Below are 24,924 nucleotides of genomic sequence, written 5' to 3'. Positions count from 1 at the left end.
AATGCAAGATCCATTTTAAAAGGAAGGACTAGACATAGTTGGTCATTGAGGCATGAAAAAAACATCTGAGATGTCTTCAAAATCCCTAGGAGGAGAATTCCCATTGACAGGGGCAATTTAACCTTTGCTCCATCAATTTTGATTTTTAGAACTCCATTCCTCCCCAAACATCTGTTCTTCTCCAGTTCAGATGCAACTCACAAGTTGCCCCCCTTAATGTTATTAAGTGAAGAAGTCAATGAAAATTTGATACCACCTTTCCCTTGCCAGAGCATCACATTAAGCTCAACACCCACACGTAAGCATTTACGGTCAAATGTCCATATGCTTCCATGACCAGACTGCACTTGTTTAGGGGAAAAGTCTAACGAATGCTCAGAAAATTTTACTGAATCAATAGTCAGCGGGCGATCGGTACTGCAGAGACAACTGGCATCTCCACTCTCTTTGGGCTTGTTTTCCATCCATAAAGTCAGAAGGGCAGGGGAATTTGTCTTCCAGTTTCCAGGTCTCAGGACACCAGAAGAATGATGATGCCCCTTCAAGCTTCACCAACAAATAACAGAAGATTGGAAGGCATTTTTAATAAATGAGAACATCTGATCTTGTTTGTATAGAGGAAAATGAACACACTTCCATGTTGCAGAAGAAGTATAAATTTCCTTTCTAAAAAACAGTCTGGTGGCATCCATATAAGAAAATGCATGCTGGGGCACCTGGGTGACGCAGCTGGTTAAGCCTCCAGCTCTTGGTTTCAGCTCCGGTCATGATCTCATCAGAGTGGTGAGACCGAGCCCTGCGTCGGTCGGGCTCCACGCTCAGTGGGGAGTCTGCTTGGGACTCTATCTCCCTCTCCCTCTGCCCCTCCCTCCTTTCTCTAAGACAAATAAATAAATATTTTTAAAAATAAAAGAATACACGTGCTTTCTCTCTAGCATTTGCATTATCTTGAGAGACTCCCATGGATGAGGACAGATTCGTACAGGGATATTTACCATACATTATTTGTAATGGCAAAGCCCTGGGAACAACTTTAATACTCATCAATAAAGAATTGGTTGAAGATCCATGCCATGAAATATTACATAGCTCTTAAAAATAAAGAGAAGTGTAATTGTTGAACTGGAGGAATTGTCTGTGATATGTTATTAAGTGGATAAAAAATATTAGGTGGAAAAAAGCAAGTTACAACATAATGTGTAAAATATCATCCAATATTTCATTTAAAAAAGAAAAACTGCATATACAAGTATATAAATTTACACATGCACACACACATGAAAGAAGAAACACATGCATATATGTAAAAATCTGGAAGAACACCCCTCCACACACACACACACACACACACGCGCGCGCGCACACACACACACACACACGCACACACACACACACACACACAAACTGTTGCCAATAGTAAATCTGAAGGAAAGGGACTGTAGGAAGGAAAGGGGAAAATTATTAACTTCTTAAATATCTTTCTTGTTTTGTTTGACCTGCCAAAATAGCATGGATTGCTTTTATAATATAATAAAGTTATTGTACTTTGAGCACAAAGTATTCTGATCCTGCAATATCAATAGCTGGAATAATACCATCAAACTATCATTCTTAAACTGAGATCATTGATTTAATCATTCACTAATCACTTAATGGGCACTGCATGTAGTCAGTCTATATTTAGGGATGCCTGACTTGCACAGGGCACTTGCTGTATTCTCTTTGTTTTGCAGCAGGGACCAAAACAGAGACAGGCACTGCCTTCATGGAACTTACAGTCTACAAGGTGAAAGAGATTGTAAACAATTTGCTAAACAATTGTAGCAAGAGCTACGAAATGAAGATACAGGATACTGTGAAAGAATCATAGGTCACACACTTCAGACTGTGTGACCAAGAAAAGCCACTCCAAGGGGAACACACATAGACTGAGACCCAAAGCTTGAAACGCTTGTTTGCTGAGAGTTTGCCAGGAGCTGGGATGAGCATCCTACCAACTCCACCGTGGTAGTCCAGATGTAAAAAGCATGTGCAGCAGGAAGAGTTTGGTGTACAAGGAACTGGAAGAAGGCCAGAGTGTGGGGGGGGCCCCCTGAGCAAGGGACGGTGGGATGAGATGAGGTCAGATAGAAGGGCTACATATGCCATGGGATGGAGTTGGCTTTTGTTGTGAAATGCACAGAAAAGCTAATGCAGAGGACTACCATGATAGGATTTATATTATGAGGCAGACATTGTACAGATGCCAGCGATACCATCTCCAGCTTGGAGGGTCCCAGTCAACTGGCAGAGACGTTTAAATAAGTGGTGGGGTGTGCTGCTATGACAGAAGTCCGTGGAAGCACAGAGGGGAGAATAACCAACTACCTAACTATATTTGATATGGTCTTGAAGAATGATTAAGAACTCGCCAGACTGGGGCCAAGATCATGGGGATGGGAGTTAAGCAGCTAAGCAGCACATTGCGGACAGATGACATAGTGTGTGTGCAAAGATATGGATGCTTAAATGAGAGGAACTTGGGGGGAAAAAGATCTGCATTTCCATCTAGCTCGAGAATCAGGCACAGAGGACCAGGGAAATAGGGATAGGGGTGTAGGCAGGACACAGATTTTGAGAGCCTTTGTATACATCCCTACTTTTGGGGATTTATCCCACAGGACACATGATTTTTAAAACAGAAACGTGTAATGACCAATTTTAATAACCCTAAGGTTTATTTCAGTTCATCACTCTATGAATCTTCGATTGTGCCATAAAAGAGGAAGAAGTGATCATATTTTCTGAATTGGATTTGCTGTCATATGATAAATGTATGTTTAACTCTGTGAGAAACTGCCAAAACTTTTTTTGGAGTATTTGTACCATCTTTAACTCCCACCAGCAAAGTCTGAGAGTTCTATTGACTCCACTTCCTTCACCAACACCTGATATTGACACTTTTTCTAATTTTAGCCCTTCTACTGGAACATAGAAGTATCTCATTATTACTGACATGGAGCATCTTTTCATACACTTATTGTCCATTCAGCTGTTTGAGAATCTTGCCCATTTTTAATTGGAATGTTTGGATTTTTTATTATTGATGTGCATGAGTCTTAATACATTCTGGACTCTTTTGCTTTACATCCAGTATAATTCCAGGCAAAAGAATGGAAGGAAAATGAAACTTGACAGAAAATGGGGAAGCAGAAGGGAATGAATATGTATAGACTATCTGGTATGTGTCAGCCAATCTGCTGAGTAAACTACATTTGTTATACAGCAGCCCTTGTACATCAGGTGTCATTGATCTCATTGAATAAATGAGGAAACTCGTTCTCGGAGGGGTTGAGAGACTGGGCCAAGATCAGTCAGGTAGGATGTGGCAGGATCCGTGCTGACTGGAATCCATGTCTTGACCCGTTGGGTATAAAGAGGCTTCCTCTCCAGATGGACCTCAGCTCACTCAAAATCCTGGGGTTGATGGGGTTAACATAACCTCTTTGGGCCCCTCCCTAAAGAAAGCCATTTATTCTCAAATCCCAGCTTTAAATGGAGGATACTAATCTGCTAATGGCCCTTTCAATTGAGACAAATGTCCAACATCTTTCACCAAGGGACCATATCTGTCTGTACTGGCTTTCAAGGAGCTGCAAATCAATGCCTATTACTCCATCTGCTAATTTGCTGCCCTAAGGTGGTGTCCTCCAGTGGATAAGCTAGCCAGTGCCTTGCCATTAGCAGTAATAAGTGTCCGACAATCACATCCAAAAAGGGAGTCACCCGATCTTGTCCAAGACAGGAGCCTCATGAGTGCTATGTGGAAGCAGGAAGGGAAAGCCTCCAACCAGATGCCCTGGGCATCGGGATTTAAGAGACACTGAGATTCTTAGAGGAGAAAGGTGCCTCAGAGAATCTAATCCAGTCCCTTCATGTCACAGACAGGGAACTGATGATTAAGTTCTTTTCTTAAGACATAAATCTGACATCATCCCATGCTTAATGGCTTCTCACCAGTAACAGAAAATAACCCTAATAATAACAACAAAGAACATTGTCTTTCATCTAATACAATCTGCCATCAGTTAGAAGTTCTGCCATTCCTTGTTTACCCTTAAAAAGAGAAACTATCTGCCACTTAAACTATGACACAGAGTCCTGTGGGATGAGATGATGGCACCAGCATCCCATTGCTTTGAAATGTTTTTCATCTGTTTTGAGGAATTTGGAAATTTCTGTTACCGTCGGTTGCCATGCTTGGTGTTTGACAGGCTATCCTTTTGCATACACTGTGGTAACAAAATATAACACAACAAGTGTCCCCTCCTTCCAGCCTGTAAAAGGTGTCTGGTTCTTGCTTTGCAATTAAATATCTAATTGTTATCCCACGAATGAATATTTGCTTCACTAATTTAAAACCTAGATCCTGCTGCTCTGTTTCCATGCCTTTCTGCAGATACAATGACTTTTCAATCCAATACTACATCATAGTGTATTTTTTTAGATATATTTTACATGGTAACTAAATTCAACACCCATCATATCAACAATGCATATGGTGCACCTTAAGTCAGAACACCATGGATGGCTATGCCCAAGTTCACACACGCAGAGGAGAAGATAACCCCTCATGTCCACTGCCTGGATGACAGTGATAAAGTACCATTCACCATAAGTCACATCCAAAGTTTAGAGGTTTTGCTACAGAAGAAGAAAAAATGTGCATCTTGGAATCAGTGAAATATAAGACCAGCATTTATTGGGAACTTACTATACATCAGGCATTTTTCCAAGTCTTCTTCAAGTCTACTAATTTCATTTTCACTACCCAAGTTCACATGGCTGGTAAATCACAGAACTAGTCATCTAATAGGAGCAATATTGCACTTGAGGTCTCCTCACCCTGTGCTATATGGACTAAATTTCATATCACTCTAATTGGAGGACCTATCCATCTGGGTCTGTCTGTTCTATGCAGCCTTCACTCACACAGCCTCTGTCCATAAACTTCGTGTCAAGACACCCCACACTGTCTCTTCCTTTCTCGCCTTTGCTCAAGACCCTTCCTCTCTGGACTCCTCCCCTGTGCAACCCTCCCTCATCTTTCAAGACTCGACACACATGCCATTTTCCTCCAGAGGCTCACCATGATGGCTCCTCCCAGAACGTGAGTGGGGCACTTGCTCTGTGCTTCTGGAATCCCTGCACTCCCCTCACTAAGAACATTTGCCACATTGCACTCTCCTCATCCCTTCACAGAGCTGGTAGCCAATCCACATGCACTGGTTAGGAGTCCTGATTAGATGGACCTTTGTGCTGGCGAGTCAGGGCCCTGTGACCACCAGTCAGCAAATGGTGTGGGCAGCACTGCCCGTCTGTCTCTCCTTACTAATGAACACTCTTCATATCCTCATCACAGAGCCCTGCCCGTGGCACATAATCAGCACTCAATAAACGATTATAGAAGTGAATTCAATTGAAGTCTGTCATGGTCACACAGCAAGACGCCACAGAATGGGTCTGTTCATCCAGGCTTGGGTATGGAGGGAACAGTCTTTGCAGGATCGATTCCCATCTCCATTAGAGGGATCTGCATGAGGACAGGAGGAAAGGCAGGAAGAGCAATGTCTATTTGTGAGAAGCAATATGCATCATGATATCAACCACAGAAGGGAACCCAGGAGAGGCAAGGGCACTGCTCATTCTGTGAGTGTCAGAGCTGGGAGGGCCTTGTAGTCTGATCTACCAATTTTAAGAGGGAGGAAAGTGTGACCCAGGAGAGGTGGTTCCCAGGCTAAAGCCTCTCAGACAGCTGAAGCAGATCTGGGACCACCAGGTCCTCCCACCTGTGCCATCCACTCCACCCCTCAGGCCAAGAGGGCTGGTTCCTGAGCCTTTTCAAATTCAAAGGCTAGCCTCACAGCAGGTGGGTTCCTATAAGTAGATGAGGAGTTATAAAAAGACCATGTTCTTCTTGGAAGACTTTTCCTTTGGCCAGGAGCTTGCTTGCTACATTTAGGAACAAGATGAATGAATCACACAGAGTTAAAAATGACTTTGAGGGATGTGCATGAGGAAAGTGCTGATGGACCCTCTCTGGACATCTTCACCAGCTAGCAATCTTAAAAATTCTGGCAGAAATCAATCCTCCTTGCCATGAAAGGTAGGCGAGGAATCTGGGCTAAAAAGGAGAGCACTGGGACTGGAGACAGCACCGAGTCCAAACAAAAAAAATGGCAGACAGCAGGAGCTTACCCCCAAAGCACCTAGATTTCTAATCAATTAAAGAGAAAAAGTGGAAGGATCCTGGACCTAAAAGAAGACAGAAAGAAGTCTCTAAAATCACGAGGGGTGGGGGAGACTGTGGATAGTAACATTACTGAGCCCCTACCTTGCACTGGGAACTTTATGTGCATGACTTGTTTACCTTTGCAGGAGTGCCGTGAGTGGTTATGAGGGAACTGAGGTTCAGGTTGGTTGAATGTCTTGCCCAAGGTCTCCAAGGAAGTCAGTGGTGATATCAGTTAGGAGTTGGTCAGACAAACTGAAAACAGTCTAGGCGTTTTACACTGAAAAGGATTAGGTGTAGGAATCCTAATTCAAAACTGTAGGAAGAACCCAAGAAGTGAAAGTCGGGGGAGTGATGGATGGATCTGCCCGTCGCTAGCTTTCAGGTTGTCACTGCAGCTGGGGGACAAGGATTTCCACCCAAAGATGAGGACGGTGCAGGAAGACACTGTCAAGATCAGGCTTTTTCTGAACCCCAACTTGGAAGTAACTCCTGGGGAACAAGAGAAACCACTGTAAAGAGTTTCACACCTGCAAGAACTGCTACTAGAAAAAACCAAATGGCTTCTGTGTCCCTTCTTCCTCCTGTGTCTGCACGCATTTCACTGGAAGAACACAAAGCACGCAGGAGCCCTGCTGGCGGGCAAATAAAGGAAATACAGTTCTCAGTCTTCCAACCCCTCAATACGGGAAAGAGCAAAGAGAGGGGTGGGGCGGGGGTGGGGCAGGGCGGGGGGGCTGACGGATTATTTCCAGAGCAGTAGTGGAGCTGGAAACCTCTCAAGTCTGTCTGATTCCAACGCTTAACACTTTTCCCTCCAACTGTCCTTCTAACTTGAGGAAGATATATAGGAAAACAAGTACCAAAAGTTCAAGGTTATTATAGGTAAGAAGCATCGGCGTATTGCTTTAAAAAAATAAAAGATTATTTTTTATTTTAGAGAGAGAGAGAGCACATGAGTGGGCGCAGGGGCAGAGGAAGAGGGAGAGAGAATCTTAAGCAGGCTCCAAGCCCAGTGCAGAGCCCACACTCGACCTCACGACCCTGAGATCATGACCTGAGCCAAAACCAAGAGTCGGATGCTCAACCGACTGAGATACCCAGGCGCCCCTTCACATTGCTTTTTGAAAGAATAAAAAGGAATAAAGAGTTAAATACTTCCTTCAACATTCAAATTTAATAGTAGTAGGACTACTTATCGCCAGGAAAGTTGATCTGAAGTTAGCAAAGGATGTAGTTGAAAAGAGTTTATGGATCATAATGGTTTACGGATACATGTGTAGGTATCCGTACAGAAATCACTGAATCCTGAATTCATGTACATGGAGGAAAAACTAAAAATCTTAGTCTTCTAACACCAACAAACTTGAATAGCTTCAAAGTTTATGAAGTGATTTTTTTTCCCCCGAACTGAACTGTCGAAACAGAAATCAACAGTGCGTTGCAAAATTCAAGTCTTAAAACACATGGTGTATATACACGCAAAGACAAGATGTTTATGTTCTGCCACCAAACTTTTAAGAATGTGTACCAATGCTTTTTGAATTAAGGGAAATATTTCAGCAGATTAACCAAGGAAATAAAAATGACAGTGCTCAGGGTTTTACAAAACTGGAAACTTGATCAAGTTCCATAAAAGAAGGGGGTCAGAGGCTAGTCAGTGGAAGCTGTCCCATGAAACTTGTACCATCCCTTTATGACACAGACCACAGTGGGCAAATGTAGGTGTTATTTGGGAAGGTGCTTCCCATGTCACAGAGGAACCGAAGCTGGAGCTGGCGCTGGGCCTGGAAAAGGGTTCCGTGCTGATGACAGACAGGTCCTCCTGACTCTCAGCCAGCTCCCACCATCCTCACAGGGTGATCTTGGCCCGACATGTCACCCTTCCGGAATATTCACACGGACGTGTTTATCTGACAATATCGTGAGGACCATCCGTGTCAACACGGGAATCAAAACATCTATTCTGCACTATGTGCTGAATTAACTTAAAATTATGCCTGTGAGGAAGAAACTCGGATAAAGTTAGAAGAGCCACAAGAGTGCAGACAATTAGCATATCAACTTATTTTCTTGGCATTTGCCTTGTTCTAATAAAAGCCAAATGCAGGGGGAAATTTGGCTTGTTCCAATTTACTTATTCTTGTTAACTAAAACTGTAGAAGAGAGAGGTCTCTGCCGTGAAGAACCTGAAAATATGACTGAGAAGGTAAAACATGACCAGACAGGCCTCATCCTGGCCCCCTCTTCCCCCCAGACTCTCCAGGGCCTAGAGCAGATGCATTAGTCAGCGTTTTCCAGAGAAACAGCACCAGTAGGATGTCCACGTAGGAAGAGATTGATTATAAGGAATGGGCTCATGCAGTTATGAAAGCTGAGAAGTCCCCCGGTCTGCCACCTGCAGAGACCCCGAAAAGCCAGTGGTATCGTTCAGTCCAAGTCTGAGGGGAAACCAAGAATGCCAATGGCAGGAGAGGATGGCTGTCCCAGTTCAAGCAACCAGGCAGAAAAGATTGAATTCCTTCTCCCTCTGTCTTTTTGTTCTCTTCAGGCCCTCAACAGATTGGATGATGCCCACCCACACTGAGGAGGCCAGTTTGCTTTACTGGATCCAAAGATTCAGATGCTAATTTCATCCAGAAACTCCCTTACAGACACACGCAGAAATCACATTTCATCAAATACCTGGGCACCCCAGGATTCAGGCAGGTGGATACATAAAATTAGTCAGCACAGTGGGTTTCGTGCGGTGTAGAATACAATGAAATAATGTCTGGGGTTTTTTTAGCTACTATTTCATGGGGGCTTAATGGTGGTAGAGCTTTTGTTTGGGGGAATAAGAAAGTTTTGGAACAAGTGGTGATGACTGAATAACATTGTGAATGCAATTTAATTAATGTCATTGAATTGCACACTTAAAATGGCTTACATGGACACTTACGTACATAATAAAAAATTAATTTAAAAGAAAAGAGAGAATTGCTATGGGTGGGGAACACTGGGCTTAAGGCTGGGATCCTTAGGCCAGTGTATCCAGTAAGGCTCCAGTCCTGCCTCCCACGCATTCCCGTGAGGTCCCTAAGTTGGAAGGGACACCAAAAGGAGAACAAGTATTTATTACCAAGCTAACTGGCTGCTGACTAGTCACAGAAGATAACAAAAAAATGTCATAGGTCCTCCGGGGAAGTGAAAGATGACAGCTTGGGGAGGAGCCTGGCGAGCACAGACCAGTGGAGTGTGTGCCAAAAGCCAGCAAAGAGCACAAGACAGATCTGGCCACCGGTCGGGCATCACGCCAGAGGCAGGCAATGGAGCAGAGCTGAGGAAGAACAAGCGTGCCTGGCCTTTGGCAAAAGATTGGAGAAGAGACTCAGTGAGGTGATTTCATAAAAGGACTTGATGGTCATGATAAGGAGTCATAATCTGGGACCAGGATAAATCCCCACACATTAGCACTAGTCGACAAATTACCTACTCCTTTACTCTTGAGCAGACGAGAGACTCGAGTCATGACCTCACAGTCAGTGGCACAACTTGGAGGAGATCTCCTACCCCCTGAGTCCCAGCCCCCTGCCCTTCACGATTTTGAGTCAAGGGCTACGGCAAGGATGTCCAACTATTATAAATTATTCGTGAGATTCCCTCATTCCTTTGTCCTCGTATTTCTCACAGAATGCGATGACTTCCAGTTTGAAACCATCAATACAAGACAATAGATTTTTATTAAAGAGTGGATCCTTCTCTCTTTTACTTTTATACCGCAGCCAACCATTTTTCCAGTCCTTTGAAACCTAGCAGTTGTTATGGCCAAAGACAAAAGGGCCAGAACAAACAATTAGCAAATGCATGAATCTGGGCTCTGTTTATTCTCCTTTTGTGAGGGATAATCGTGTGTTGGTTGAAGTGAGGCCCTACAAGTCAATTATGTGTTGTCTGAGCAAAACCACTGTTATGGAATTCAGAAGTTACAGTTGAAACATGTTTGAAAATTCCAATACGGTATCATTTACTCCTGAGATTAACGATTATGATGGGGAGAACCATTTCATACCAAAGAAATCACCACGTTCCCTTCAGCAATAAATAATGGAGTGTACACAGAGGGGTGACCCACTGTCCTGGTTTGCCAAAGACAGAGGTTCCTTGGCCATGGGACTTTCAGCGCGAAAACTAAAAGTCCAAACTAACTGAGACAAGTTGGTCAGCCCACGTGTGCACTCACTATTTGCTAGGCACCAGGGGGAAGTATAGAGAGAAGTGAAATATGACCCTTTCCTTAAAAACATGACAATAATGGCAGAGGTATTGTTAACGTTGGCATGCCTTCATCTTTGCATTTCCACGTGCATGACCTTCTGTCTCATCCGTCAAAGGCATCCGTTTCCTTCAGTCAAGAAGTAAAGGGATGTGTGTGATGAGGATGCTAACAGCAGAAATGCAAAGATAAAGAAAGTACATTTGGTTTAGTTTTTGAATATGAACACAGAATAGATAGTAGTTTGAAAATCATCCTTTATCAAGATATATAGTATCTATTCCCTAAGTGTTGATTCACATATCAAGAACCAGACCTGCCTAAAGTGAACACTGAGTTTTTCAAAGGAAGGCACGGAGAGTACTTAGGATATGACCTGGGGGGGGAGTCCCAACTGACAGACAGGAAATGGTTCTCTTTCTGACCCAGGGGACAAAGGAAAATGAGGTAGGGGAACAAGCAATTAGAAATGTGTGCACCACTGGCTTCTACATCCAGAATTTCAAAGTTGAAGGTGAGACAGTTGGAAGACATTCCTGGTTTCTCAGCCACCCCCCAACAAGGGACAGCCGCACAGATTAGATTTGGTGATTCCGCATAGTTAGGCAGAGAAACAGCCGAAATGGGCACTCCTGCACCTCCTCGGCCCTGCCTTACCCCCAGTGGGGAATAGACCCGGAAGTCTCTGCATTCCACGCAAGGAGGTCGGGAGTTAACTACACTGAGAGTCCCAGCTGAGCTCACAGGGTCAAGAGGGAAAGCGACAAGAGCCACCTGGACCACAAGAGTGGGCAGCCCCACCAGAGGCGGGAGTGAGGGCAAGCAGCATGTCTGTGTGAGAGAAAGAGAAAGAAAACAAATCCCACATTCACCAGCTGCACCACAGGGTCACGCATGCAATTGATCTGGAAACCATTCCAAACTACCCAGAGATCACCCAAGTCACCTCCGCCCACAAATCCAAGACCTCCCTTCCCAGAGCCACGAGGTCATGTCAGTCCCTCTCCCCACCAGACTCCATCCTTGGGAGAAAGGGGGAGGGGGGCGGTGGTGAACGCTGAGTGACTGAGCATTTACCAAAATGACCTGCTGGAGAGTGGAAGAGAATGTTTTAACCAGGAACACTTAGAATTTACTGGCAAATAACGTTCTTTCTATCCCATTCCCAACTGTCTACCCCGTGTGGCAGGAGCTCAAGAAGATCTCATCAGTTATTGGAAACAAGGAAGCTCCTTTTTTCCACACACATAAAAAGGGGTATGAACTTTTTTTCACCTTTCCTCACAATTGGTAGGTCAAAGAAGATCCCAAAGAGGGTATGTCCAGTTTGGAAAGGAGAGGGAATAATTTAAAGATAGCTCATTTCATTACTTGTCGGGTATGCCTTGGAAATAAAGGCACACGGCAGGCACATGTGAAGTGATGAAGACGACTCCCTGAAGACCTCATCTTACCACTTCAGAGGCTGGTTGTGTGGCAGTGACCAATGACCCCGAAATTTCAGCGGTTCAGATCCACAGACGATTATTTCTTGTTCTTGCCACATGACTCTTGTGGGTTGGTGGGTCTATGTTCACCATACTGCTCCAGAGACCCAGGCTGATGGAATGATCACCAGCGGGACCTTTGTCAGTCACGGTGCAAAGAGCTCAAAGTGGTCTCAAACCTGCAATTTAATGCTTCAGCTCCCTGGGCCAGCAACCACTTCTACTCACACCTCATTGGCTGGTGCTAGCCCCACGGCTCCCCTCAAGCACAAGGGGGCCAGGAAGCCTAACGCTGCCGTGCGTGTGCCTGGAAATAGTCAGCAAACCACATGTAAAGTGAGACTGTTAATTCCTTATATCATGCTCTTTCAACATCATATAACTCAAAGTCAAATTGCCTGCATGTACAAGCTTATTAATTCACTAGAGTTCTAATCTGCAGCAGACAGTAAAGCGTAATATTAGTCACAATATCAGACTAAATTCTCTGAGGTCAGAATCTGTATCATATTTGTCTCTTTAATCTTCAGTGGATAGCGTTTATCAGTGAAGATTTTTTACTACTAGTAATACTAAATCCTGTTGAAACTAGTGTGTAAAAAAGGAAATGGATTGGCTTATGGGGCTAAAAAGATCTGGGTTTCAGGCAAGACTAGATCCAGGGCTCAAATAATGTGATCAAGACAGTCCTTCCCTTTGTTTTTCAGCTCTGCCTTCATTTTCAGGCAGCTTTCTCCTTGATGTCCCAAGGTGTCTGATGGTGTGGTCCAAAGAAAAGTCCCCTAATTGAGTTACATGCTCATTTTTTAATCAATCACAGTAGCCAAGGGTATGGATTGTATGGCATGGCTTATGACAATCACTCCAAAAAATGGGGATGGATATCAATAAAAATGGGTAACTTTTACTGAACATTTAGTAAGTGCCAGGTATGCCCCAACCACCCTATAGACTTACTTAATCCTGACAACGGTCCTATTAAACAAGGAAGAAGGGGCAAGGCTGTGGGTGAGGAGGCATCAATGTCCTCCACATGGCACAGCATGGCTATTGTTACAGAGGCTCCGTGAGAAAGAAGGTCAATGCCCTTTGCCTGGTCACAGTGACTCCTGTCATTCCCCAGGACTTTTGCCACCACCAGGCACCTCTCCTCTATCACTCTCCCTTGTCACCCTAGGCACCTACTTCCATAGGAGGCATCCACACAAAAGTCCTACGCCCTTCAAGGTGCCAGAGCCTCTCCAAGCAGCTGACACAAATTGCTCACTCATAGTGTTCCTGGCACTGTGGTCATGTACTAACCCTTACAACACGGTGACCAAAAACTCTGATTATCCACATTTTATAGGAGAGGAAGCTAAGCTGTGAGAAGTGAAGTAAATTACCCAGGATCAGGCACTAAAAGGTGGCAGCACGTGGATTTGAAGCCAAGTCTATTTAACTCTGGATTCTTGTTCTTAACTACCATCTACCCTCCCAGGGCCATTTTGCATGGATGTGGAGGGCAAAAGAATTCTCTCTTCTTTTACATTTCTCTGGTAGTTGAGCAACAAAGCAGCACTCCTTAGGGCTCAGATGTCTCAGAGTGTTAGTGAAAACAATTCTCCCAACTCCTAACTTACAGCATTTCTCCCTCAGACCCTTCTTCAAGATTCCTCCGATATGAGACAGTGATGTCAAGCCAGAAATCAAAGGCCAGACACGGGCGCCATATTGGTTTCCAAGTCAACCCTCCCCTCCACTGCCCACAGCTTTGTTACCGAGACCAAGATTCCCACCAGTTTCCTCCACCGTTCTGTTTCTGCTTCTATCAGAATGACTTCTCCATGAAGCTCCTCAGGTCCTCATGCAATACCCCACACCCCGCCCCACCCCCATCAGCGTGAGCTGCCCAAACATGTCAGAATTCTCCACAGCAGACGTTGCTTAGGCTCAAACTGGTTCCTATTAATACTTATTATTCTACTTGATAATAGGAACACAAATGCCTTACATTATTTTTTCTCTGAAGTTCCATATAAACTGTATCCTGTCCAAACAGAAAAAAAAAAAGCCACATAAAAACAACATTCTGGAAGATACTTCTATGATTTTCTTCATCTGAACACAAAAACTTGAAATTTTCAGAGAGGGTCTATCCAGCCTGTAACTTGGAGGGGATCTGTAATTTAAGATGTTATTAGCAATCCAGATAATAGCTGGGTGCTCAGAGATTTGTGTAAAATTAATTCAGATCCCCTCTCTAAGGTCCATGGAAGCCCAGAACCCTCTTTGTGCACCCCCTTGTGCCTTTCCAGAGCTCTCACGAGCACCTCTAGTCAGTGGCTATGTCTTCATTTGCTGTCACCGAATTGACCCATGTCACTCAGACTCCAATTTCCATAAGATACCCACTCCCAGCAGACATCCGTGAGCTTATTTAAACTATATTAAATATCGTTAGTTTTAAAATAAACATAATATGTAAAAATCAAAAAATAATAACACGAACTTCAATAACAAATAAATGTTATTTAAATTCACTGAGTATTTGCGAGTCACAGGAGAAGATCGGACTACCCCACTGTGTTAGTCTTCTTTGGCTGCTGTAACAAAATACCACAGACGGGGAGGGGCTTAAACGACAGGCGTTTATTGCTCACGGTTTTGGAGGTTGGGAAGTCAGAGATCAGGGTGCCGGAGTGGTCAGCTTCTGGCGACAGCCCTCTTCCTGGCTTCCAAGCGGCCACCTCCTTGCTGTGTCCTCGTATGGCCTCTCCTGGGAGCGTGCATGGCTGGGCAAGAGATAGAACCTCTCCCTCTAACAAATAATCTACTTCCCGCAAAGAATTGGCTGTTGTGCCACTTCACCACAAGGTGGCAGTATGCGAGACCTTTGGGGCTTCCTTCCGCATCGAAAGCAATGGGGGGAAATCGCACAATCTTAAAACGCAGCTAGCAAATAATAACCGGCTTCCAGCGCTTAAACAGAATAAATATTTTCTCATAAAGCAGAAGCTGCCAAGAGTATGTGATCTGTTTTATAGCCGGGTATTACATGATAAAGTGACTGAACTGCTTGCTAATCCCAGAGCAGAGTTCTCAGGGAGGATGGAAGAAATGATTTTATTTATGTAGAAAACAAAAAACAACGGCAGGAGTAAAGAAGAAACTGTAAGGGATGTAACACTTAGGATAAAAGATGTTGCACTCAAACATCCTCCTAGGAAAAGAAAAAGATGAGAATCAGAAATCTAATACCAACCAGCGTGTTTGGGACCCAACCTGAAGTAAAGCCCGGTATAAACATACCTCTTTACTACGGAGTCAGATACACTGCAGATTGCATCATTTGCTCCCTGTGGTTTAAGTTGGCAAGTATGTGCCAAGCATCTCCTGTGCACCATGCCCAAGGTTAAAAACATTATGGCTCAATGTAGAAAGAATTGTGAGACTGTCCCCGGCACCATGGAAACATGCAGGGGGGGATCATAGAGCCTTCTCCAGGGGGTGACGTTTTAGTTGAGCCCAGGGGAAATTGGTCTCAGTGGGTGGTAAGTGGTGGGGCACACACGAGTGTTGGGGGGCATTGAGAGGCACTGAAGGAGGCAGGAAAATCAGCAAATACCCAGGGGTATGAATAGCTTTATTCGAACAACAACATCCTGTTCGGAAGACCGAGGAAGGAAGTGGCCAAGAAGGTGGCCAGAAAACTAAGTGGGGCTGTGTTTGCCAAGAGAGCTTGAACATGATGGGTAACAGAAATCACCAAAGGCTTTTAAGCAAAGGATAAGACCAGTCGGTGGTGATCAGAGAGGTCCCTCTGGGAGGCCAGTTAGGAAGAATTTGTCCTGGTCGAAGCGGCCCACGGTGACCTAAACCATGGCTGTGACAGTGAGGATGGAGTGTAGGTGCAGATGGCAGAGATAGTCAGGAGGCCAGTAGACACAAAAGAGAGAAGACTCCAGAATGAATTGGTCGGGTAGCTGGAGAAGAAAGAGAAGGAGAAAGCAGAGGAAGGGAAAGAAGGCAACCCAGATTGTCAAGAACATAGAAACAGGCCCAAAGTGGGCTGAGTGGGCAGCTGGAGCATTGTGGATTCGACCAGGATGAAGGTACAGGTTGCACAGGAAAGGATTTACTTGCCAAGAAAGGTTTGACCCTTGCCCTGGCTTCTGGGAGGAAACCACTAAGCCCTTGGAATGTCTGTCCTGCCTAGAAAGAGTCTTGGCCCACACCTGATGTTCCACGCAAACACTGCGGTTTGGGATGGAGGATCCCGGGGCCGTGTGGCATCTACTTGACCTCTGAAGAGGTGGAAACCAAGGTCAGCTACATGGCTGTCTGCTTGGAGAAGGCAACTAAAATCCGATGCCTAGCATACTCCTGGGCCCTGCCCTGTGTACCTCTTGCCTTTGCTTATTCTGATCAGTACTCCTCTCACTTTAATAAAGCATTACCGAGTATTCCAACTTCTCTGTGGGTCCTTCTAGAGAATCACCAGACCTGGGGTTGGTCTTGAGACTTTCCGAACTGCACAGGTGGAGAATCACAATGCTAACTACCAGCCGGAGACCCTGTTGGAATGATGATAATCATGACAGTGACCTGACACTGTGCCAAAGGCTTAACAGACATATTTCATAATCCTCAAAATAATCCCCCAAATGGAAATAATTACTTCCATTTTATAGGTGAGAGACTATAAATGATATTGTCGCAAATGATCAATCATGCACCTTGTAATTAGGATTTGAACCAGGTCACCTGACTTCAAAGCAGATGCTTCCAACATCAGGCATATGATGCAGCAGAAGGACTAATATTGTGAAATATTAACAAGGTTTGGTTTGGTTTGGTTCTGTGGTCTTGTAACTCTACATTTAAGCAGCAGGTAAAACATTCCATGTTTATTGGCTCAGGGAAGAAATGACCCAGAAAAATGCAGACGGAACAAAGGATGCAGTTGGAGGTGATCAGTTTTTAAAGCCCAAACCCGTCCAGCTCCTGGCCCAAGAGAAAAGAATGCATGGTGAGGACCGAGTAGGCTCTGGTCTCCCTGAGACCTCGTGAAACTTGCCTGGGCTCAGGCAAGGACAGAGGAGTAGAGAAGGGACCTTGGTTCCTGGCAAGTCCAGGGAGGGGGCGAGGTGGCCAAACCCCCTGAGAGGTTTAGAGAACCCAACAGCAGGAGGACCTCAAGCTGGGATGGTATGGGAACAGAAGAAATACTTGCGTGGCAGACCTTGATACACCTGGGAGGCAGCCACTCAGAGCCCTCAAGCCTCCGTTGTCCATAAAAGCAGCAAAATGAGTCCAAGAAATGATGTTTCATTTACAGCAGAGTGGGGCAGCACTCTGTTGTAGAATGTTCTCCCTTCACAGAGACCCAGAAGGTGAAAGGAGACTCATGCTCAGGGACAAAAGAGGACAGAGCAATGGACTAATGGCTAAAGGCCAGACAGGAGCGTCGTATGCAGTGATGACACATGGAGCTCCAGTCCTCCCTCCACTCAGTTCCTTGGCGCTCAGCAAACCTCCCAGAGCTCAGCCGCACTTCCAGGCAAAGATGCCCAAAGGGATGAAACGATGTTTCTACCACCTCACCCTAACAGATGCTCAAAACCCAAACCAGATTCCCTTGTAGAAAAACCAAGTTGTTTTGGACACACCTGAGGTCTTGAACCCAGACTCACACCTGCAGCCTAGCTGTCTATGTGTTTGGGGGCCGGATGGATGATCTGCCCTGGGGTTCCAGCACAAACCAAGACAACTGCTACATAGTGCTCCGTGAGTCTTCTCGGCTGCTCTGTGCACCACGGATGACAACCCATTGGTCACACTCTACATTTAGTCCGCCAAGTCCCCCAGAGGGTTCGTTCCTGCGTCCTCAGAAGTGGCTCACAGTGACATCTCCAATGGAACATCTAGCAGGACACCTGCCACACCCAGTGTTGCCACCATTCAGATTTAGGAAGGATGGACAGAGCTTCCCTGAGGGGGCTCTGGGCTTCAGAAAAGCCCTGGACTGGAGGTCGGGGGCCTGGGGCTCCCGTCCTAGCCCTGCCAGAATCAGCTGTGACCTTGGGCACAAAAGTCAACCTCTCTTAGCTTCTGTGTCCTGTCTTAAAATAGAGGTGGTGAGTGCTTCACTGCTTAGTCACCGGAGTGAGGTGAGGAGGGAATGAGGCCGGGCACTGAAATGCTGCAGTGGAACCAGAGAAGAGCTTGACATGGGCCCACCGTGCTTGCCCTCCTTTCTTCCGAGCCTCGTCTCCCCAAGAGGCCAAGGCTGTGTCTTGCTTCTTGGAATGTGCACCCACCTCAGCTGTGGGAAAATGTAGGAACACAAGGTCCCAGCCCTCAAGGGCCCTCTGTCGTACAGCCTCCCGCACCAAGCCCTCCACGGGCTTCCTGCCAGACTCAGAGCCAGTGCCAGAGTCCTTCCAGGGTCTACACCGTGCCCCACAGGACCCCAGCCGGTGCCTCTCCCCAACCTCCTCACCTGTGATGTCGCTGCTCCTCAGGCTCCCCCACCCTATGCTCTTGTTGCTGTTAAATGCTCCAAGTCGGTTCCAGCCTCAAGGCTGTCGTCCTTGAGGTTCCCTCTGCCAGGGACGCCCTTCCCTCAGGTCTCGTCACACCTGCTCACTCACTTTCTTTGGGCCTCTGTGCAACATCAGTGCCAGAAGCTTCTTCCGCTCGATTCTCTTGCTTGGCAAACAGCTCAATCTTTCGGGATTCAGCTTGAACATAGGTCACATCCACATATGACCATCCTGTCTCCCTTCCCCTCACCGCCCCCCCCACACACACTCCCCTACCCCAAACACTTCCTTTATTTGAAGCCCAGCCTTTATAACTCAAGCCCCACAGATGAAAGAAGGGCTTTAGACTTTGGCAAACAGCAGGCAAACCTTCTCTCTGCCCCCCTAGCTGCCACTGTCTCTCTACTTTAGTCCCCTTTGAATTGCTCCCTGCTCACAGCTTTCTTTGGGGATTTAAACACTTTGAAAGGCAAGTTTACAAAGGGCAATGGTAACTCGTAGGCTCCCAGATGTCTCAAAATAAAGGGGCTTCCTTAGTTGCCAGCCCAGCTGTGTGACTGGCTCTGCAAATCATATTCATTCACCGCGCTTCCAACTCCTCACCAATAAGAACCAACGGCTTTTACCTAGAGGATCCCTAAAAATTCTCTAGGTTCTGACAACTCCTTGGCAGTCGGAACAAAGCCAAACATTTAGCTTCTTTACTTACACTTCCTGTCCCTCCATGCCACCTAGGATCCATCAAATCTGAAGTCAGGCGTACATATTATACAATCAAGACCCAGGAGGGAAAACTGGCCGAGTTTACTCAACAATGCCTTCCTGATACCCCTTTTCCGACCCTGTGACCAAAGCCCTCTTCTCTGACCCAGCAATTTTCTTTGCCTCCAGGTTCAATGAAACAAAAAAATTTTCTTCAGGCTAACGAAGTTAAGGAAGGGCCGGGATTCTGGACAGATCCGCACACACATGGCTCCATTTGAAAGATTTTCCTATTGTTTTTGGAAGCCCTATGGAATTTAAGCGTATACTCAACTTTTTTTTTTTTTAAATAGTCTTGTGAAAATGAGTCAGTTTATGGTGTGTTTTGAACTGAGTTTTACATTCCTGTGGGCTGGTAGCTCTTGAAATTGGCTAAACCCTACCTCCAGAGGAGTTGACTAACTTGAAAGACCGATGCCAATTTCTAAAAACCAGAAACCCAAGTCTCGAGGTCTCGAGGCAGTTCCATGCGGACTCACCGTGGTGACCTCAGGTAAACCTGGCCCTCCTTGGCCCACAACTGAGCCATGCCCAGGCGTCCTGTTCTGTTAACGTCTCCCCCTGCGCCAGGACCACGGCTGCATCACCAGCCACACCTAAACGAGATGGCCCCAGACAAGGACATGAATGTGCTGCAGAATTTGTAGTACAGAGCAGGGTTCGGTGGGAACACTTGTCTCTGCTCTGATGAGCATCCTCTGGCGCAGTTTGAAGGCTGGGGGTTGGAATTATCTGAAGCCTCCTTTGCTAGCTTGTCTTCTGGGCTGGGAAGCCTCTAGCAGCTGGGAATGGAATAGCTATGGGGTGTCTCTCCATGTTCTGTCTAACATGCCCTCCAGGACTTCCTACAGGTCACCTCAGGGCTCCCAAGAAAGTGTGCCAGGTAGAAGCCGTATTGCCTTTTATGACCCAGCCTCGAACGCCATGAGGAGTCAGCTCTGCCATAGTCTGTTGGTCAAGGTGGTCCCAAAGATCCGGCAAAGTTCAAGGGCAGGAGACATAAATATCCGCCCCACCCCCACCCCATGCCCCAGTGAAGGCATGTCACATCCACATTGTAGAAAGACCACGAGGGAGAGGAGATGTACTGGTGTTGCCATCTTTGAAAAGAAAACCTGCCCCCCCACCCCGCCACAAACCTGTCAGGTAGACCTCAGTGCCCCCAATGATGGATCAGGTGGACGAGCCTGATGGAAAGTGACTTACCCCAGCGCCACATGGTGAACAGGTGACAGGGCCAGGATTCAGGAGAAAGGGAGTCTGGAGGATGGAAGTTTTAGGGATCAGGGGTGAGAAGCTCCCTGGCCACCCCTGAGTTGCTGCAAAGGGAAAGGACAGAACTGTCAGGGCCGGGAAACAGGGGCTTTGCCTTGTGTCCCAACATGAGAGAAAGACCCACGGGAATGGAAACTATCTTACTCTTCATTTTACACCAGCAGAGTTTAGCACCGAAGAGACAGAGTGGTAAGATGGGCAAAGCTCAGGTACCAGAATTGGCTCTAGGTCGAAGCTGTAGGATCTTGGTCAAGGGTCCTAACCTCTCTGAGCTTCAGCTTCTTCCTCTACTAAATGATAAGAATGACTCCTCCTAATTAAGCTTCATGGAAGATTCCAGATGCTTGTGTGTAAAGTTCCTGGTGTATAGTGGGAAAGCAGACCACGGTCACTACCATTAATCATACAGATGTTTACAACCCTGGACAGGTCCTGGGAGTCAGTGTTTGTGATAACACTTGGGCGGCCTCAGGCGGACAGTGTGCCAGGACCTCTGATGTGTGGGTCGATGAGGAGGAGAACAAAGCTGGGTGTGAGTAGAAATGGTGTAAGGGAGAAAGTGTGCGCCTAGGGGAGGGGTAATATAAGCACCCCTACATGGGTGTGGATGTGGGAACTAGACAACTCTATTTGAACTTGGTCAAATTGCTTAATCTCTCAAAGGATTAAAAATAGCCTAAATGTACTGACCTGATGATATTGATATATAAATGAAATAATCGATAGAAACACCTAGCAAACTGCCTGGCGTATAGTAAAATTTCAATAGATATTAGTTCTTTCACTCTCTTTCCTTGGTGTCTGAGGAAAAATAGTATTTTGCTCATAATTATATTAACTTCCATATTCAATAAAGTTGTTGAGCTGAAGATACACCATTCATCCCAATGGACTGGTCTGGATCACATAGGTATGCACTCAACATATATTTATTGAGCACCTACCATGGGCCAGGCACAGTGCTGGTTGCCCAACACACACCCGAGAAAGCAAAACACAGTCATTGCCCTTGAGTTGCTTATAGTATGGAAAGGAAGATTTAGGAACTTTCCAGTTACAGGCTAGAAATAAGCATTTTCATTTATTTCTTAGCCTCTCTGTTAAAGTCTGGTTCTTACACGTTAACTCCATAACCCCCATGAATGTGTGCTCATGTGTGTGAGGGCAGGCAGGATAGAAGGCACTGCTCACCCAGGCCAGGGTTCTGTCTTGTCCCACCTCCCTGGCCTCCCCAGCAACCCTCCTGGCTTTTAGGACAGCTGGAGGCAGAACCAGCTGAAAGGAGAAGGGGGAAGTGGGCTGAGACCGGCCACCATGCCTGGTGCCTCCTCCCTCTCTGGTTCCCCTGTCTGCCACCTTCTACCTTATGGTACAAACCCCTTTGTGTTTTCGCTTCTGCTCCATGCCAAAAACCTGCTCTCCACAAGAAATGGGTTCACATTTTACATAGAAATTTCTCTAATGACCTCACAACTCTGCAGGTTAAATTGCATTGTCTCTTCCTTACAAAAGGCTCTGAGAGGTTAGGCGGGTTGGGGGTGTGTGTGTGTTTTTTAGAGAGTGGGGAGGGGCAGAGAGAGAGGGAGACAGAGAAAATCTTCAGCAGGCTCTACACCCAGCACGGAACCCCATCTCACGACCCTGAGATCGTGACCTGAGCTGAAACCAAGAGTCAGACGCTTAAACTGACCGAGCCACCCAGGCGCCTCAGAGAGGTTAGGTGTTTTAAAGATCAAGCCAGCAAGTGGTAGACCTGGATTTGAAGGCAGGGTCGCCAGTTCCAAGTTCACCGGGGTATCAGTTCAGTTCTGTTCGACAAGCATTTCACACATACCTGCCTTATGCTAAGCACTAGGGAACCAGTGATGAACAAGACATGCTTGCTGCTCCCCAGGGGATCACACACTAGCAGGAAAGACAGGCACACCAGAAGGAATTTAAATTTAAGATAAATGGAGATAATGCACAGAAAATGTTTGTCGTGCTACCTGGAACATAGAAAGCTCTCAGTCAAGGTCAGCGACTGTGACTATGTAAGTGCCAACGGAAAGGAGGAGGGAGGCCATGGAGTGCAGATAAAGACAGACAGCCCTCATGTGGATGCACCGCATGCTCTCCATCAAGACTGAGCTCTTTTATATTCAGTTTAGAGCATCATTTAGGAGAGACGCAGGGGAACACTGGAACAGCTCCCGGGAGAATATCCAGGGGTGAGAGGACCTGAACTCTATCAAGGAGGAATCCTAAGGGAACAAAGAATGTTGAGCCTGAGGCAGAGAAGATCAAGCGTCCATTAAGAATTTCATTTGCCCAATTATAAAAATGACCAGAAATTATACTATTTTTTTTTTTTATCTCAGTGAAAGAAACCTAAAGGTAAGGATCGCAGGTCCATAAACATCAGGGACCCAAGCTTCTTACATCTTTCTGCTCTGCCAACCTTAGGACTGGCCTCTTGTCCTCAAGGTTGCCTCATATTCCAAAATGGCTGCTAGAGTTCCAGCCATCGTGTCTCCATTCTAATCAGAAAGTGGGAAGAAACCACAAGGTGGGACGAGGAAGAAGAAAAGGCCAGCTCTCTCTTAGGTCAGAATTTAGTGACATTGCCCCAGCTAACAGCAAGGGAGATGGGGAAATGCAGTCTTTGATTAAGAACGTGGCACTCCTCGGCAGGGGGCGGAGCAAGATGGCAGAGGAGTAGGAGACCTGGATTTCGTCTGGTCTCAGGAATTCAGCTGAATAGGGATCAAACCATTCTGAACACCTACGAACTCAACAGGAGATCGAAGAGGAGAGTAGCAACAACTCTCTGAACAGAGAAGCGACCACTTACTGGAAGGTAGAACGTGCGGAGAAGTGAATCCGAGGCGATATTCGGGAGGATAGACGGCAGGGGAGGGGCCTCCGCCGGCCGCTTCTGGCAAGTGCTAGAGCCGCGGAGCACAAAATCGGACCTTTTAGAAGTTGGCTCGGCTGAGGGACGTCGCTGCAGTGGCTAAGCAGGGGGTGGAATCCTCCCGGGACAGTGTGGTCTCAGGACCCTTGGGGTCACAGAAAGACCAGGGGAGCCTGAGTGCGCCAGAGCTCCCAGGTATCGGAGCGGGGAAGCCGGCTACAGAGACGGAACCGAGGCGCGGGCTCTCAGCTTGGGGTGGCCATAAACTGTGATCCGTGGCCCAGTCGGGCTACTGCTCCTCCAGCAGGGACCCAACAAGCAGCAGAGCCGGGGAGACTCCCCTTGCTCCCCCGGGAGTAGCGGCGCGAGAACGCGCCGCAGGGATCTGCTGGGTTTGGAGACTCCACACGGGGTCAGGTGCCAGAGATAGCAATGCTCGGTCACAGGCCGGGTGAGCGCGGAGAGTGGCCGGAGACCGGGGACAAGGGAGTGACTGCTTTTCTCTGGGGGCGCACTGAGGAGCGGGGCCCCGAGTTCTCAGCTCCTCCGGGTGGAGATTGGGAGGCCACCATTTTTGCCCTGGTCCTCCAAGGCTGTACCGAGAGCTTGCAGGGAACAAAAGCTCCTGAGATCAAACCCGAGCAGCTTGCTTAGCCCGGACTGACAAGGGCGGGGCAATTCAGCCTCCGCAAAGACATTTGGAAACCACAGCAACAGGCCCCTCCCCCAGAAGATCAGCCCGAACAGCCAGCAAGCCAAGACCAAGTTTACCGATCAAGGAGAACGGGAGAACTCCAGCGCTAGGGGGATACTGCACATAGAATTCATGGCTTTTTTTTTACCATGATTCATTAGTTCATCAAAGTTAATTTTTGTTAACTGTTTTTTTTTATTTTTCTTTTTCCCTTTTTCAACCAACATCTTATCAATCTCTTTTAAAAAAAAAACATTTTTTATTTTTCATTTTTAGAGTCATATTTTATCCCTTCATAGTAGTTACCCTTATTTTTGGCATATATATATATAAGTTGTTCTGTCTTTAAAATTTTGAGATACAGTTTCTTCTAACAGATCAAAATATACCCTAAATCACTAGTGTATGGCTTTGTTCTAGTCTCCTGCCTGATCACATTCTCTCCCTTTTTCCTTTTTTTTTTTCTTTTCTTAAATCTTCTTTCTTTTTTCAAACAACTTATCTTACCAAGTCCTTTTATAAAACCTTTTATAATTTTCATCTTTACAGTCATCTTCCATCCCTTCATTGTATCAACCCTTATTTTGTACATATATGTCTTTCTTCCTTTAAAATTTTAGGAGGCACTTTTTTCTAACAGAACAAAATACGCCCAAAATCTAGTGTGTGGCACTGATCTATGCAGTAGCCTGATCATATTTGTTCATATTCTGCTTTTTTTGTATTGTTCTGTTTTTGATTTTATCTTTTTATCTTT

The sequence above is a fragment of the Callorhinus ursinus genome, unplaced genomic scaffold (assembly GCF_003265705.2).
Source record: "Callorhinus ursinus isolate GAN/ISIS: 27379988/994484 unplaced genomic scaffold, GSC_fseal_2.0 scaffold5, whole genome shotgun sequence".
NCBI lineage: Eukaryota > Metazoa > Chordata > Mammalia > Carnivora > Otariidae > Callorhinus > Callorhinus ursinus.
Note: the sequence above shows the minus strand (reverse complement) of the source record.